The following is a 7,454-nucleotide window of genomic DNA, read 5'->3' as shown; positions in this document are numbered from 1 at the left end:
CTTGTACTTATTTTCTGGCTGTGTTGTCTTTGTGCCATGTCCCAGGTCATCACAGTAAGTGTTTTTCATGCACACTGTGTTAATCTCTCTAAAATCCATGCAGAGCCTCATTGACCTGTCTTTTTTTCTCTTTAAACAAGACTGGGGCAGCCACCCTAGATTTTGCTGGTTGGATAAAACCCCGGATTTGGAGCTTTAAGGTTTAGAGAGCCAGTTTAATGTCAGGGTTCTAAGTAATACATCCCAGTTCAATAAGAACTCCAAGGCAAACAAGTTCTTCAAAGAACATTTTATTAGGCCATATCAAATTGGCATATTCCTGGTGGAAAACCGGCTCTAAGTTGGCACTGGTTTTTCCCCCCAATTAAAAGTAAAACTTTATCACTTCCCCCCAAAGTCTCAGTCACATGGTCCAATCAGCATACAGCTCAGTTGCTAGATGACCTCAGTCTCCACCCTGTGGACACCTGCATGAATGTCCTTGATTCCCAGGGGAAAGAATTTTATTTTGACTACAACACCCCAGCTAATTTCTACACCTCCCTCCCTGGCCCCTTCACTCCAGGCTGTGTCAGCCCTGAAGCAGTGAGAAAAGAAACCTCCCTAGAGACTACAAAAAAGAAAATGGCCATAGTTCAGCTAGCTTCAGGGTTGACAGAGGGATCATATGACCAGGAACAGGGCTGCTAGGTGGTACTCTACAGACACAATAAGAGTGGAGAAATAATGCTGTTTTGTTGCTCTTACTGCCACAAGGTAGGCCTTGATAGTGGCTCTAAGTCATGTCTAGTCGGCATCATCTTTCACTTTCTTTCAGTGATGCTCTAGGGATCTCTTAACCCTTTTCAAAACCTGCAACTCCTCCGTAAACCATGGAGAGAGTTGGGAGTGATGGGTCAAGAGAAGCTGCATTGGTGCAATCCTGTCCAAAGCCCTGGTGGCCCATTGGTTCCAGGCTGTTGCCATGGCTTCAACAGGGTTGTGCAGCATTGCCCCCAGGATATCCCCCAGTTCCCTCTGAAACCCAATTGGGTCCATCAGTCACCAGGGGAGTACCATAGAAATCGGCCCAGCCTCTCTGCAGAGGGGGACAGCAACAGAGAATCTCAGGGACATCAGGGCATGATCTGACCATGACAAGGGGCATAATGTTGAGGAAAATTCTGATCTGGCATGCATTATTGAGACCTGGCTGGGGCAAGTGGGTGGGGTTCTACTCACTGAGATCTGCCCAGCCAGTTTCTGGGTTTAGCACCAGCTGAGCTCCCAGGGTAGGGAAGGTGGGAGGGGGTGATCATCTGGGATACTTGGGACCCATCCAGGGGCCTTGCATCATAGATTGCCAGATGTGAGTTGCTATTTCATAAGTTGGGCTCCAGGAGAGGTCAGTTAGGGCTGTTGCTATTGTACCAGCCTCCCTGCTACATAGCAACCTCCCTGCCTGAGCTCCTTGATTCCATGTCTGGGCTGATAGAGTTCCTTGGACTTATGATGCTGGGGGATTTTAACCTGCCATCCCTAGGTGTGGGGTTAGATGCACTTTGGGAGTTTATGGCCACCATGGCAGCCATGGGCCTGCCCCAAATCACCCAGGGCCCAACTCATAGCAGCAGTAATACACCCAATCTTGTTTTTCAGTTGAAACAATGGCAGAGTGTACTGGATTTGGTGGAGATTTTGATTTCTCCCGTCCCATGGACAGATCACTCACTGGTGAGCCTCAATTTCTCAGGTGCTACCCCCGTCCACAAGGAGGCTGGGCCTATTGGATCTACCCACCCCAGGTGAGTAATGGACCTGATTGGGTTTCAGAGGGAGCTTGGGGTTATTCCAGAAAGCCTGCTACTTGGTTTGATTGAAGCATTGGCTATGTGGAATAGCAAAGTGGCAGTGACTTTAGATTGGATTGCACCTGAGTGGCCTGTAGGGCACTGGTGGGTTCCTCCTGGTTTGGCCCAGTTCTGCCGAGCCAGTAGCGGTGACAATATGACATCACCGAACTGGTTCTGCCCCCCCGCCCCCACCCCCGCCCCTGCCCCCATCCCCCACCCCCACCCCCTGCGTTATTCTTACCTTTTATTTGGCCCCACCCCCAATCTATTGCTGCCTCCTGAGTCCCAGCTGATGGCTAGAGGGAAAAAAACTTTTTAAACTCTTGCCGCGGGGCTTCAAAGGGCCGCCCAACAGCTGATCAGTGTTAAAAGAAAAAAAATGAGTAGACTGGTGCCTGCAAAAATACATGAGTAGATCAGTGCCTGCAAAAATAAATGGGTAGACCAGTGCCTGCAAAAATACACGAGTAGATCAGTGCTTGCAAAAATAAATGGGTAGACCAGTGCCTGCAAAAATACACGAGTAGATCAGTGCCTGCAAAAATAAATGGGTAGACCAGTGCCTGCAAAAATACACGAGTAGATCAGTGCCTGCACAAATAAATGGGTAGACCAGTGCCTGCAAAAATACACGAGTAGATCAGTGCCTGCAAAAATAAATGGGTAGACCAGTGCCTGCAAAAATACACGAGTAGATCAGTGCCTGCAAAAATAAATGGGTAGACCAGTGCCTGCAAAAATACATGAGTAGATCAGTGCCTGCAAAAATAAATGGGTAGACCAGTGCCTGCAAAAATACATGAGTAGATCAGTGCCTGCAAAAATAAATGGGTAGACCAGTGCCTGCAAAAATACATGAGTAGATCAGTGCCTGCAAAAATAAATGGGTAGATCGGTACAGCTCTGCAAGCAGTTAAAAGCCTGGTAGAGCAGTACCTCTGCTAAATCCTAAATAATTGTCACATGACCATCAAGCCACGCCCACAAAATAAGCCACGCCCGCAGAACCGGTAGTAAAAAAAATTAGAACCCACCCCTGCTGTAGGGGTGGTGTGTCACTGTGTTCTTTTATTTACCAGCTGAGCTCATTATTTCTGGACTGTCAGACTTTCCATAGCTTGCCAACTTCTTATCAGTAAGCTACGTGTATCCGCATCCACCCACATTCCTTCACACTCTTTTCCTTTGTTCTCTTGCCAGAGGTGTCGGCTGCTGAGAAAAGCAGCTGGCACGAACTATTTCAAAATGTAACAATTACTTTTCTTAGTTAGTGAGATGTTTTATTTTCTTTATAACAAATAAATGAGTTTTATTAGAGAATATTTCTTCGGGTTTTATTTCAGAATATTGCAACTTGGAAAAGCCACGGTCCACCCTCTAATTAATCAGGGTGATCTTCCCAGAGCCAGAATGGGATCGATCAAAACCCTGACACCTGGTAGCAGTCAGACGGCTGAATTCATGGCTTTTTTCCTTGCTTGCTACTCTGATAAGACCGCCTAGGCTAATTAGCTAGATGATTAGTTTACGACTGAGGAACGTTAATTAATCTATCTGCTAAAATGCCGAAACAGAAGAAAAAGGGCAAAATGAAGCCCAGAGATTTATCCTCTTTGGATGAAGAGCAGGAGATAGAAACACCCTCAAGATTCCAGCCCCTTGCTACAGCCACACGCCTGGAACAAGAAGGGGCCATGGGTGAGGAAGATCTGAAAATGCTTTCGTAAACGCATCAAGGGAGAGATAACAGAACAGCTGTTTTTGAAGATAATGAATTGCGACTGAGGTCAGTAGCTTTTTCTTCTCAATTTGCATGCTATAAATCTATCCTCCCGGAGCCCTCAGATTATGATGTGCTTGGTGCTAGGCCAAGAAAGTTTCCACAAACGGCAAAGCTTTTTCACCCCCACGCAGAGAGAGAAGTAATTTATTATCCTCCTCAAAGCCTTGAACTCACTCGGCGTGAGATGGCCATCAAATCCTATCATGAGCACGTAAAACATTATGAAAATGAACTGTCTCGGTTTAAGTGGGATTTGTTTATGCTTGAGCAAGATAAGACAGAGCCTCGTGACTTAAGAATATATAAAAGCGCCATCTTGTCTTCTTCCTCAGAGCCAAAGACACACCCCCTGGTGGATTCTGTGTCAGGCCAATTAAAACAGAGAGCAGTGCACACGTCACATGAAAGTCTCCCTGATCAAGTTACATGTAAACCTGCCACGCAGTCATTTCTTGTAACTGGGCTGCCCGAAGCTAAAGGTGCAGCACCATCTACTGGCGAAAGTAATTTACTACAGGAAGCTGAAATGCCACAAGTGTTTCCACAGGCCCAAAGTCAAACACCCCCTGGTGGTGCTGGTGTCTTTTTAGATGGAACACAATTACACTCAATGCAGCAAAGGCAAGCTCAAGCACAAATGGCAGCTGGAATACAGCAAATTCCAATGCAACAGCAGCCACAAATGCCTGCATATGTGCCACAGCCACAAGTGCAAACAGGGCCAGCTCCTGGTCCACCTCCAATGGCACAGCCAAGACCATTTTTAGGTCCACAACAGGCACAGCAAATACCACAGGCATTTCTGCCAGCACAGCCAGCATACCAAATGCAGGCTCCTTACCAGGCATTTTCTGTCTCTCCACTAACTGGTGAGTCAAAACTAAAAATGTCAGGACATAATTACAAAGCCTGGGTCAGTGAGATTACACTATTGCTTCTTAGAGAAGGCACTCACTGCATGATTTTTAACCCTCCTGGACAGCCGTGGACTTTTGCAATAAGAGATTTAGAGATTAGAGCTCGCACAACATTATTGATGTCCATGGATACTGAACTGCAGGTCACTTTTCCACCAAATACAACAGCCCGACAAATTTGGGCTGAATTGGAAAATTGCTACAGGCCTGTCTCAATTGAATCTTCATGTTTACTCATGTCTGAACTCCACGGTTCGAGATTGAAACCCGGTGAACAAATTGGAGGGCATTTGACCAAACTGAGAGGAATCAGAACAGAATTGAGAGAAAGAGGCCATAATATTGAAGATATTCAAATGATCAGCATCATCATTAACTCATTGAATTATGAATGGAAAGATGCTGTTACAAAAATTAACCAAGTCCCAATTGCTCAACACACAGTGGACAATGTCTGTAGACTTTTAATTGAAGAAGAGGCATTCATGTTGGCCACGCCACATTTGAGAGGATCACCCGCATCAAGAGCTCCAGCTAGGCGCCCCTTCTGAGGAAGAGCCTATGCTCCAAGGATGCCAAGGTGCAACACCTGCAATCGTGTGGGACATGCCACCCGGGATTGTCCCCAACGAGTTCCAGCTCCCATCTCATACCAGCCCAGAGGAACAGATTCCAGAGGCAGAGGCAGAGGTGGAAGACAAGGTCGTCATGGTCCAAAGCGTGATCCACAAGCTCCACTTGCTACATTGGCTTTGACCAATGATCCACAACCTCAACCAGAGTACGACAGACGACTCCTGTGGACTTTGGACAGTGGTGCAGCATTGCATGTTACCTACAGAAAGGAACTTTTCACAGAGATGCACGAGCCTGAACCAGAACTACGTGAACTTTACTCTTTTTCCAATCATCCTTGTCAGGTCAAAGGAAAAGGAACTGTTTATGTTGAAGAGCTCGATGCATTCATTCCTGATGTTTATTACATACCAACAGCAACCAGTAATTTGCTTAGTCAGAGTCACTTGTCTAGAGCATTAAAATTCCAGGTTCACCACCTTGAAAATGCAAGTTACATAGTTAAAGATGGAGATATTGTTGCTGGAACCATATTAATTGGTGGTGTTTATTACTTAAAGCCAAAGCCTAAAACACAAACACAGGCAAGTATACAAACTCCAAAAAGGGAGAGCACAGGCACAGAGAGAGATGCTCCAGAGAGAGATCCTGTTGCTATTCCGAAGGCTCCTAAAGCCAACGAAAAGAGAATTGGGAAACAGGTTGCTCAGAGCAAGCCTGAGGTTCCGCATAAAACTGTTAATGTTGAGAATTCACTAACTGGTAAACCTTTGCATTCTAGGTGTATCCATAAATGGCATAGAAGATTGGGGCATGCCAGTTTCCGTGTTCTTAGGAAGATGCCGGAGTTCGCAAAAGGTTTGGATCTAAAGGGGTGTAAGGTGTTTTTGGATTGTGCTGTCTGCAAAAAGGCCAAATCCAAAGCAGCAGCCATTCCCAAACATGCTACACACCTGTCAACACACATTTTTGATTTGGTTCACATTGACATAGTTGGTCCTTTCCCGCCATCATTTGCTGGTAGAAAATATTTTCTAACAATTGTTGATAATTACTCTAGATATGGATATGTATATCCTATGAAAGAAAAATCTGAGACCTTTCAGATCTTTAAAGACTTTGCAGCCCTTGTTTTTACCCAACACCAAGTTCGCATCGCCAGAATCCAAAGTGATTGTGGTGCTGAATTCATGTCTCAGCGTTTCCAGGACTGGATGAGTAAGAATGGAATTCTTCATCAGACGTCAGCGCCTGACACACCGGCTCACAATGGAGAGGTACTGCAAACCATGATGCGTTGTCTCCTAGAAGACGCCAACCTTGATAAGATATACTGGGGTGAAGCTATCAAGTATGCAAATTACATTGTCAACCGTACTTGGAGCAGTGTAATAAATCAGACTCCTTTCTTCATGTTGTATGGCTACAAGCCCGATCTTAAAAACATCCATATTTTTGGTTCATATGCTATGGTGAACATTCCCTTAGCTCAAAGAAGGAAAGGAGGTCCAGCAGCAAAGAGACTGAGATTTATGGGCATTGATGATAATTCAAAATGGAGCAAATTTATTGACTCTAAACATGTAATTGTGATTTCCCAATCTGCTAATTTTGAGGAAGATATTGACTGGTCCAGGATTCATTCCAATGATCCTGGAGTTTATTTTCCTAGAGATGATACTGCTGATGCCATGCAGATTGATGATCAAGATTCCACTGGTTCTTCTCAACCCGATGTTCCGTCTTCGCAAGCTGCGGATGCTGATGCTAGCGACGAATGTGAGGACGAGGACGAAGCAGAAGAAGACTGGACAGTTGTTCCGAGACGTTCCAAGAGGGTCACATTAGCACTTATTTAGGTGTTCAGATTGAAAAAACACAGAAGGGGTTTAGTCTTTCACAAGAAGATAAAATTGAACAAATTTTGCATCATTGCAACATGAAAGATGCTAACACAACAAAGACACCCATGCAAACAGATTTTCACAACTTGACACAAGAAGCAAGTCCTGAGTTCGAGGATCAAACACTTTATCGTTCAGTCATTGGGTCACTATTATACATTAGTAGTTGGACCAGACCTGACATTGCACTTAGTGTTAATCTCTTATCTCGACACGTAGGTAAGGCAAAACAGTTTCATTGGACATGTATTAAGAAATTATTGAGATACCTAAAGCACACTAAGCACATGAAATTATTGTTAGAACCAACACATACTGATTATGCAGAATTATGTTGTTATGCAGATTCTGATTGGGCGAGTGATAAGAAATCACGTAAAAGTACTTCAGGTTATATGATGTTCTTAAATGGATGTCCTGTTTATTGGCAAGTGCGTAAACA

At 44.8% G+C, this 7,454-nt stretch overlaps 1 pseudogene; it reads left to right on the top strand.

Moving 5' to 3' along the window:
* Positions 1-3,394: 3,394 nt before the first annotated feature.
* On the top strand, positions 3,395-5,155 carry LOC139317450 (uncharacterized; annotated as a pseudogene).
* The last annotated feature ends 2,299 nt before the right edge of the window (positions 5,156-7,454 follow it).

Source organism: Pituophis catenifer, unplaced genomic scaffold (genome assembly GCF_029215685.1).
Source record: "Pituophis catenifer annectens isolate HBS135680 unplaced genomic scaffold, rPitCat1.0.hap2 SCAF_5, whole genome shotgun sequence".
NCBI lineage: Eukaryota > Metazoa > Chordata > Lepidosauria > Squamata > Colubridae > Pituophis > Pituophis catenifer.
Note: the sequence above shows the minus strand (reverse complement) of the source record. Positions and strands in the feature narration are given on the sequence as shown.